This window comes from Theropithecus gelada, chromosome 19 (assembly GCF_003255815.1).
Source record: "Theropithecus gelada isolate Dixy chromosome 19, Tgel_1.0, whole genome shotgun sequence".
In the NCBI taxonomy this organism is placed as follows: domain Eukaryota; kingdom Metazoa; phylum Chordata; class Mammalia; order Primates; family Cercopithecidae; genus Theropithecus; species Theropithecus gelada.
In genome coordinates this window covers 25,428,419-25,437,922 of record NC_037687.1, presented here as the reverse complement: position 1 = coordinate 25,437,922, position 9,504 = coordinate 25,428,419, and the positions used below count along the sequence as shown (strand labels likewise).

Here is a 9,504-nt window from a genome sequence, read left to right as displayed (position 1 = left end):
CACACCTGGCCCATAGCGGTATTCATTACAGTCCAAAGTAGAAACAACCTAATATTGATCAATGGATGAACAAAGAAAGCAAACGTGGTCTATCCGCACCATGGAATATTATCCAGCCATAAAACGGACTGAGACACTGACACACACTACAACACGGGTGAGCTCTGAAAACAGGATGCCAAGTGAACGAAGCCAGACACAGAAGACAACAGTGTATGACTCCATTGAAAACAAAATGTCCAGAATAGGCGAATCTACACAGACAGAAAGTAGATCAGAGGTTGTCCAGGGCTGGGGGAGATGAGGGACTGGGAGGCGACCACTGAAGGATACAGGGCTTCTTTCGGGGGTGATGGAAATGTTCTAAATTTGCGGGATGTACACGTCTGTGAATATACTAAAAACCATTGAATTGCACCCTTTAAGAAGGTGAATTGGGCTGGGTGCGGTGGCTCACGTCTGTAACCCAAAACTCCGGGAGGCTGAGGCAGGTGGATCACTTGAGATCAGGAGTTCGAGACCATCCTGGCCAACATGGTGAAACCCCATCTCTACTAAAAATACAAACATTAGCTGGGCGTGGTGGCAGGTACTTGTAATCCCAGCTACTTGGGGGGCTGAGGCAGGAGAATCAGTTGAACCTGGGAGGTGCAGGTTGCAGTGAGCTGAGATTGCACCACTGCACACCCCAGCCTGGGTGACAGAGCGAGACTCTGTCTCAAAAAAAAAAAGAAGTTTCAAATATAAGATGAAAAGTGTTCATGTTACTGGGAAGTCAGATTTTTAGTGTAAGAGGAAAAAGTTTCAAATATAAGATGAAAAGGCTTCATATCATCATGAACACACACACACACGTCTCCCTGGTCAGTCTATTCATAGAAAATGCTTAGTAGAATTAACAAGCAGGAAGCGATGAACACCCTTGGAGACATGGCTGGTCCGGGAACAGGAAATTTCCAGTGTGAGCCTTGCGGTGCCAGATGGCAGGGGAGCTGCTCGACACCGCGTTAGGAGGATGCACAGCGGCCGGAAAGGTCTCCCAGCGGCCCGATTTGAACTACAAAGTGAATCATTGCAATGGCTGGAAACACACTGAACACTAAAAATACCTGGGCACATAATGATACCCAGAAAGAGAAAGCCAGAGGGGGAAAACACCACAAGCCTTGGTTAATAAAGAGGAAAAATTAAGCCTTTACTTTGCCTTTCCAGTAAGAAAAGAAATGGAATAGCCTTACGGATGACAGAAAACTGTACAGAATTCCAGCTACATATTTATTTTTTATTTTTATTTTTTTGAGACAAGGTCTCATTCTGTCATCCAGGTTGGAATGCAGTGGGGAGATCTCGGCTCACAGCAGCCTCCCGAGTTCAAGTGATTCTCCTGCCTCAACTTCCCAAGTAGCTGGGACTGCAAGCGCCTGCCACCACGCCCAGCTAATATATATACGTATATATATTTAAAAAAAATTTTTTTTTGAGACAGGGTCTCATTCTGTCACCCAGGCTGGAGTGCAGTGGCATGATCTCAGCTCACTGCAACTTCCACCTCCCGGGGTCAAGCAATTCTGCTGCCTCAGCCTCCCGAGTAGCTGAGATTACAGGCTCGGGCCACCATGCCCAGTTAATTTTTGTATTTTTAGTAGAGATGGGGTTTCACTATGTTGGTCAGGCTTATCTTAAGCTCCTGACCTCAGATGATCCGCCTGCCTCAACCTCCCAAAGTGCTGGGATTACAGGCGTGAGCCACCGCGCCTGGCCCCAGCTACATGTTTAGATGGGACAATTGAATGTTTTAAAAAAATCACCATTTTGGGCTGGGCTTGGTGGTTCACATCTGTAATTCCAGCATGTTGGGAGGCTGAGGCAGGAGGATCACTTAAGCTCAGGATTTTGATACCGCCCTGGGCAACATAGCAAGGCCCCGTCTCTACAAAAAAATTACAAATTAAGTGGGCACGCTGGCGTGCGCCTCCAGTCTCAGCTACTCAGGAGGTTGTGGTGGGAAGATCATTTGAGCCCAGGAGGTTGATGCCGCAGTGAACTATAATTGCACCACTGCACTCCAGCCTGGGTGACAGAATGAGGTCCTATCTCAAAAACAACAACAACAACAACAACAAAAACCAAAATCATCATTTTGCAACCCTAATAAAACAACTAATTCAGGAAATAAGACAACTTAGTGGACACGGAAAGGGGAGGTAGTCATTAGCAGGGTACGAAGGCGTCACTCAGAACTTGCTGGGCATAAAGGGATGCAACTTTAAGAGGTAAGGCTCTGTGGGCGCTGTGGCCCAGGCCTGTAATCCCAGTACTTTGGGAGGCTGAGGTGGGTGGATCACCTGAGGTCAGGAGTTTGAGACCAGCCTGACCAACATGGAGAAACCTCGTCTCTACTAAAAATACAAAATTAGCCAGGAGTGGTGGCGCACGCCTGTAATCCCAGCTACTCGGGAGGCTGAGGCAGGAGAATCGTTTGAACCCGGGAGACGGAGGTTGTGGTGAACTGAAATCGTGCCATTTCACTTCATGAGCAACAAGAGCAAAAAAAAAAAAAAAAAAAAAAAAAGAGGTAAGAGGCTCTCTCACCTCCAGAAACCGCCCACCAATGTTTAGCTTGACTTGTACAGGGACAAAGAGCCATTATAGTTACACTGATGTGATGAACACACCACCTACGATGTATCTTCCATTTTTATTTTGTTTAAATTTTTCTTTGTTATTATATATTTTTCGAGACGAGGTCTCGCTCTATCACCCAGGCTGGAGTGCAGTGGCACATCTTGGCTCACTGCAACTTCTGCCTCCTGGGTTCAAGAGATTCTTCTGCCTCAGCCTCCCGAGTAGCTGGGACTACGGGTGCCCACCACCACGCCTGGCTATTTTTTTTTTCTTTTTTCTTTTGTATTTATTTTTAGTAGAGACAGGGCTTCACCATGTTGGCCAGGCTGGTCTCAAACTCCTGACCTCAGGCAATCCTCCCGTCTCGGCCTCCCAAAGTGCTGGGATTAGAGCCACTACGCCCGACCTACCTAGGATGTTTCTGTCTCCCTCCCTCCCTCCCTTCCTCCCTCCCTCTTTCTTTTCTTTTCTTTCTTTCTTTCCTTCTTTCTCTCTCTCTTTCCTTCCCTCCCTCCCTCCCTCCCTCCCTCCTTCCCTCCTTCCCTCCTTCCTTCCTTCCTTCCTTCCTTCCTTCCTTCCTTCCTTCCTTCCTTCCTTCCTTCCCTCTCTCTTTCTTTCTTTCTTCTTTCTTTTTTGAGACAGGTTCTCACTCTGCTGCCCTGGCTGGAGTGCAGTGGTGTGATTAGAGCTCACTGTAGCCTTGACCTCCTGGGGTCAAGCAATCCTCCCACCTTAGCCTCCCAAAGTGCTGGGATCACAGGCATGAGTCACCATGCCTGGCCAGGTCTAACTTTCAACAACACAAGGAACAACCATATAAATCCACAGGCGTGGACGTTCTGCTATTCTAACCACCCACGGACTCCAGCTAGTTAATGTCATGAACAAAGGGAGGCGAGTTCAAGGGTGTGAGCCCTGAAAGAGAAACGCACACAATGTGTTTGCATCCTGCCTAAAGAAATCTAACTCTAGGCTGAGTGCGGTGGCTCATGCCTGTAATCCCAGCACTTTGAGAGGCTGAGGCAGGTGGATCACCTGAGGTCGGGAGTTGGAGACCAGCCTGGCCAACATGGAGAAACCCAGTCTCTACTAAAAATAGAAAAAATTAGCTGGGCGTGGTGGCACATGCCTGTAATCCCAGCTACTCAGGAGGCTGAGGCAGGAGAATCACTTGAACCTGGGAGGCAGAGGTTGCGGTGAGCCAAGTTGGTGCCACTGCACTCCAGCCTGAGGCAACAAGAGCAACACTCCATCTAAAAAAAAAAACAAAACAGCAACAAAAACAACCCAAAATTGGTTTGTTTCTATTAAACAAAACAAAACAAAACAAAAACAAACCCCCAAAACTCTTCCTGCTCCAAATGTGACATCTGATGACCATTTAATGACTGGTCAACTCATATAGTGTGAGTCATTTGTTCATAAAATGTTAGAATGCCATAAAATCTAAGACTCACATGATATTTGAAAGAAACTTGATGGCAAGTTCCCTCAATTTGAGGACAAACCTAAACATTTACGTGACACTGTCAGCAATGAATTGTGGACTCAAAACTTTTCTAAACCATAAATAATTAAAAAATTCAATTAATCATATGAGAAAAAGCTGAATTTATATATAATATACACGCACACATAAATATATGTGCGTATATATTTATGTGTGTGTGTATGTATTTATATATATACACATATAAAAATGTATATACACATATATTGACCAGGCACAGTGGCTCACGCCTGTAATCCCAGCACTTGGGGAGGCCGAGGCGGGTGGATCATCTGAGGTCAGGAGTTCGAGACCAGCCTGACCAACATGGAGAAACCCCGTCTTTACTAAAAATACAAAATTAGGTGGGTGTGGTGGTGCATGCCTGTAATCCCAGCTACTTAGGAGGCTGAGGCAGGAGAATTGCTTGAACCTGGGAGGCAGAGGTTGCAGTGAGCTGACATCGTGCCATTGAACTCCAGCCTGGGCAACAAGAGTGAAACTCCGTCTCAAAAAAAAAAAAAAATGTATATACACACACATATATAAATATATAAATATATGTGTGTATATATATGTATAGATATATTTTTATATGTTGTGGAGAATATATTCATATACATATGCACACACACACATATATATATTTATATACATTCCCCACAGGACATTATCGAATAGGAGTACTCAAAGGGTATATGATCAAATAGAAGAAATACAGTATAGACATCTTCCGGGCAGCTCTAACCAACAATGTCAAATTTTCTTGATTTTGTGATGGTTTGGGTATTTCTTTTTTATTTCTCAAAAATTTCCAAAAAACATTGTGATTATTTGATTTCTTTCCTCAGTGTAAATATTCACTTTTATACAAAAAAAAAAAAAAAGAAATTATCAATCAACTCTTCTTTTGAGTATTTTATTATTATTATTATTATTTGAGACAGAGTTTTGCTCTGTTGCCTAGGCTGGAGTGCAGTGGCGTGATCTTGGCTCAATGCAGCCTCCGCCTCCTGGGTTCAAGCGATTCTCCTACCTCAGCCTCCCGAGCAGCAAAAACTAGCTGGGCATGGTGGTGCACCCCTGTAATCCCAGCTACTGGGGAGGCTATGGCAGAAGAATCGCTTGAACCCGGGAGGCGGAGCTTGCAGTGAGCTGAGATCCGGCCACTGCACTCTAGCCTGGGCGACAGAGTGAGACTCCGTCTCAAAAAAAAAAAAAAAAAAAAAAGAAAAAGCAATTGCATGCTTGGGCAAACCAGGGATGACACTGCAACCTTCTCATTGTGAAATAATGTGAAAACCTGCCCTGCCACGCATCAGGAGGAGGTATCAGACTCGATCAAGCCAGCAGCAGTCTAAAGGAAATATTAATAACAAGCCCTGTCTTTGAGGTTATTACTTTTTCTTATTTTCTTGCTCCCTGAGAAACTTTGTTCTCTAAAATTCACAGCTTATCAAAACCTTTGCTTTTGACATCCTATTGGTAAACATGAAAAGCCCCACTGTTGCCTGGGGGATCCAAGTCACTTTGACACAGAAGCAAGCCTATGCAACTCAGGGGCTGAGCTGTAGATAAGAGTTTTAAGACACAACATTCCACATCTATCTTGACTTTATAGTTCCCAAGGAAACAATCAGACCTGATGATAACCCCATTACACACATCTCAGCTCTAAGCCTACCTAAGAAGATAAAACAGTCTATTTCAATTCAGTTTCCCTGAATTCCATCCTTTCCCCAATACAATTGGAGCACCGGTTGTGTCCCTAGTAATCTCAGACACATCAGCTCAGGACAATAGTTAAAAAAATAAATAAATAAATAAAAGGCCGGGCGCGGTGGCTCAAGCCTGTAATCCCAGCACTTTGGGAGGCCGAGACGGGCGGATCACGAGGTCAGGAGATGGAGACCATCCTGGCTAACATGGTGAAACCCCGTCTCTACTAAAAAATACAAAAAAAAAACTAGCCGGGCGAGGTGTCGGGCGCCTGTAGTCCTGGCTACTCGGGAGGCTGAGGCAGGAGAATGGCGTAAACCCGGGAGGTGGAGCTTGCAGTGAGCTGAGATCCAGCCACTGCACTCCAGCCTGGGCGACAGAGCGAGACTCTGTCTCAAAAAAAAAAAAAAAAAGAAAAAAGAAAAAAAAATGCATCTTGTTCTGACCGTGGGGTTTGATCCTGACACCTTCACACCACTCTCCTTGCAGCTTGTCCTTTTTATACATTTCCTCTACTGAGGTCCCATAAAAGAACATGCTCAGCACACCAAACTCAAACCCTCAAAGCTCTTTCTCTAGGAAACCAGTGCATCCTGCACGTCTGGCCCTGCCTGGACTCGTCACAACAGGCTCCAATCCAATACTTTTTTTGAGAGGGAGTCTTGCTCTGTCACCCAGGCTGCAGTGCAGTGGCACGATCTAGGCTCACTGCAACCTCCACCTCCCAGGTAGAAGCGATTCTCCTGCCTCAGCCTCCTGAGTAGCTGGGATTACAGGCGCGCGCCACCACACCCAGCTAATTTTGGTATTTTTTTTTTTTTTTTTGAGACGGAGTCTCACGCTGTCGCCCAGGCTGGAGTGCAGTAGCCGGATCTCAGGTCACTGCAAGCTCCGCCTCCCGGGTTCACGCCATTCTCCGGCCTCAGCCTCCCGAGTAGCTGGGACTACAGGCGCTGCCACCTCGCCCGGCTATTTTTTGTATTTCTTAGTAGAGACGGGGTTTCACCGTGTTAGCCAGGATGGTCTCGATATCCTGACCTCGTGATCCGCCCATCTCGGCCTCCCAAAGTGCTGGGATTACAGGCTTGAGCCACCGCGCCCGGCAATTTTGGTATTTTTAGTAGAGACGGGGTTTTACCATGTTGGCCAGGCTGGTCTTGAACTCCTGACCTCAGGTGATCCTCCCGCCTCCGCTCCACAAAATGCTGGGATTACAGGCGTGAGCCACCGCGCCCGGCCAGCTCCAATACTTTCATGGATGCAAAGAAGACAACCCCTGCAACCGCTGCATGCGGGCTTCTCTGCTGCCCAAGCCAGGGCACAGGCGCTTTCGCAAGGTTGCAACACGGCATGGGGGAAGCGTCCTTCTCCCTGGGCCAAGGTGAAGGGCGCGCTCGGGGGCTGAACACGTGGGTCATTCATGCCTTCTCCTTTCCTCCCGGAAGGGTAGAGACAATGAGGCTTTTGCAGACAACAACTCCCAAGTCCCTGGGCCCCGGCCCGGTCCCGCCCTTAATACGGACACTCAGGCACACTTCCACTTCCACTAGCTCCGGCTTCTAGATGTCTCTGCGGGTGGCGCAGCCCAAAAGCGCGCGCAGCCCAGGAGCGTTTCGGAGCTGAACCAGGATGAGGATCAAACTGTTAAAATAAATCAACCTAACGAGTCCGCCAGGAAGGACCGACGACAGAGATACGTCCTGCCCAGACATTTTGTACCCGCTTCTTGACCCCTTCCTCAAAATGGACGGAGTAAGGGACCAGGAGGAGAGAGGAGCCGAGCAGGCAGGGGATCCCAGCGCCCGCACTCCTGCCTGCCCGCCCCGTCTCCCGGCCCGGGGACCCGATCGCCCCGACCCCAGAGTCTGACCCCCACGGCCAGTAGATTGACATTTCCTGTAGAACTTACTCCCCAGGCACTCCTGATCCAAGCAGGAAACCCCAGCCTTGGGTCCTCGCTGTCGCCTCCGCCCGCGCCACCGTTCCTAGGCGCTCCGGGTTGGAAGCGCTCCGTCTGCGCAGCCAACGCGCCTCCTTGCGGGCTCCGGAGACGCCGGCCGCTTGCTGGCTTCCTGCATTTCCCAAGGAAAGAAGGCGTTTGTTATTTCTCTGTACTGTAAAAGGGCGGAAACAGACACTTTGGGGGGTCTCCGGTTTCTCTGTTGTCCTCATTTTTATGTTTTTGCTACCACCCCCACCCCCATCCGTTGACTAGCGGCTAAACCGCAAGGCTCCTGTCACCTAGTCTTGAAATGTTTTTTTCTTTCTTCCTTCCTTCCTTCCTTTCTTTTCTTTCTTTTCTTTTTTTATTTTTTTAAGATCGAGTCTCCCTCTGTCGCCCAGGCTGGAGTGCAGTGGCACGATCTCGGCTCACTGCAAGCTCCGCCTCCCAGGTTCACGTCATTCTCCTGCCTCAGCCTCCCGAGTAGCTGGGACTACAGGCGCCCGCCACCTCGCCCGCTACTTTTTTGTATTTTTAGTAGAGACGGGGTTTCACCATGTTAGCCAGGATGGTCTGGGTCTCCTGACCTCGTGATCCGCCCGCTTCAGCCTCCCAAAGTGTTGGGATTACAGGCGTGAGCCACGCCCGGCCCTTCTTTTTTCTTTTCTTTTCTCTTTTCTTTTCTTTTCCTTTCTTTTCTTTCTTTCCTTTCCTTTCCTTTCCTTTCCTTTCCTTCCTTCCTTCCTTCCTTCCTTCCTTCCTTCCTTCCTTCCTCTCTCTCTTTCTTTCTTTTCTCTCTCCCTCCCTCCCTTTTTCTTTTTTCTTTCTTTCTCTCTTCTTCCCTCCCTTCCTTCCTTCTTTCCTTTCTCTTTCTCTCCCACTCTTCCTTCCTTTCTCCCTCCCTTACTCTTCTTTCTTTTTCTTTCTTTCTTTTCTTTCTTTTTTCTTTCTTTTTCTTTCTTCTTTTCTCTTTCTCTTCTTTCCTTTCTTTTCTTCTTTTCTTTCTCTTTCTTTCTTTTCCTCCTTTTCTTTCTTTTCTTTCTTCCCCCCTTCCTCTCTCCCTCTCTGCCCCTCCCTCCCTCCCTTCTTTATTTTTTTCCTTTTCTTATTCTTTTTATCTTTTCGTTGAGACAGGGTCTTGCTTTGTCCTTCAGGCTGGAGTGCAGTGGCGCAATCTTGGCTCACTGCAGCCTCAAGCGATCCTACACTTCAACCTCCCAAGTAGCTGGGAAGACAGGTGCGTACAAGCACACCTGGCATTTATTTTATTCTATTTTATTTTATTTATTTTATTTTAGAGATGAGAACTTACTATGCTGCCCGGGCTAGTCTTGAACTCCTGGGTGTCACGCGTGTCCGTATAGAAGGCCACCTAGACAGGCTTTGTGTGAGCAACAGGGCTGTTTATTCACTTGGGTGCAAGTGGGCTGAGTCCGAAAAGAGAGTCAGCGAAGGGAGACAGGAGAGGGGCAGCTTTACAGGGCTGGGGTAGGCCGTGGAAAGTTACAGTTAAAGGTAATTATCTGTTGTCAGTAGGGGAGGGGGTCACAAGGTACATGGTGGAGAGATCATGAGACTCGTTGTCCAGGAGAAGAATGTCACAGGGCCGACGGGTCAGTGGGGGCAGGACAGGAACGAGTCATAGTGGTGGAATGTTGTCAGGTGGGTTAATCAGTTAAGGCAGGAACTGGCTGTTTCACTTCTTTTGTGGTTTTTTGGCCGCTCCAGA

General features: G+C 47.6%; 1 protein-coding gene across 2 annotated transcripts in view; it reads right to left on the bottom strand.

Moving 5' to 3' along the window:
* ZNF114 (zinc finger protein 114) overlaps nt 1-9,207 on the bottom strand; it is a 22,414-nt gene extending 13,207 nt beyond the window's left edge. The window contains exons 1-3 of one of the 2 annotated variants that reach the window (XM_025368310.1): nt 9,088-9,207; nt 7,743-7,947; nt 7,369-7,474 (exon numbers count right to left, since the gene is read on the bottom strand). The gene's annotated coding sequence lies outside the window, so the exon portion shown is untranslated. Of the gene's footprint in view, nt 1-7,368; nt 7,475-7,742; nt 7,948-9,087 lie in introns of those variants that run through there. The other variant, XM_025368309.1, reaches the window with a different exon arrangement.
* Between the last annotated feature and the right edge of the window lie 297 nt (nt 9,208-9,504).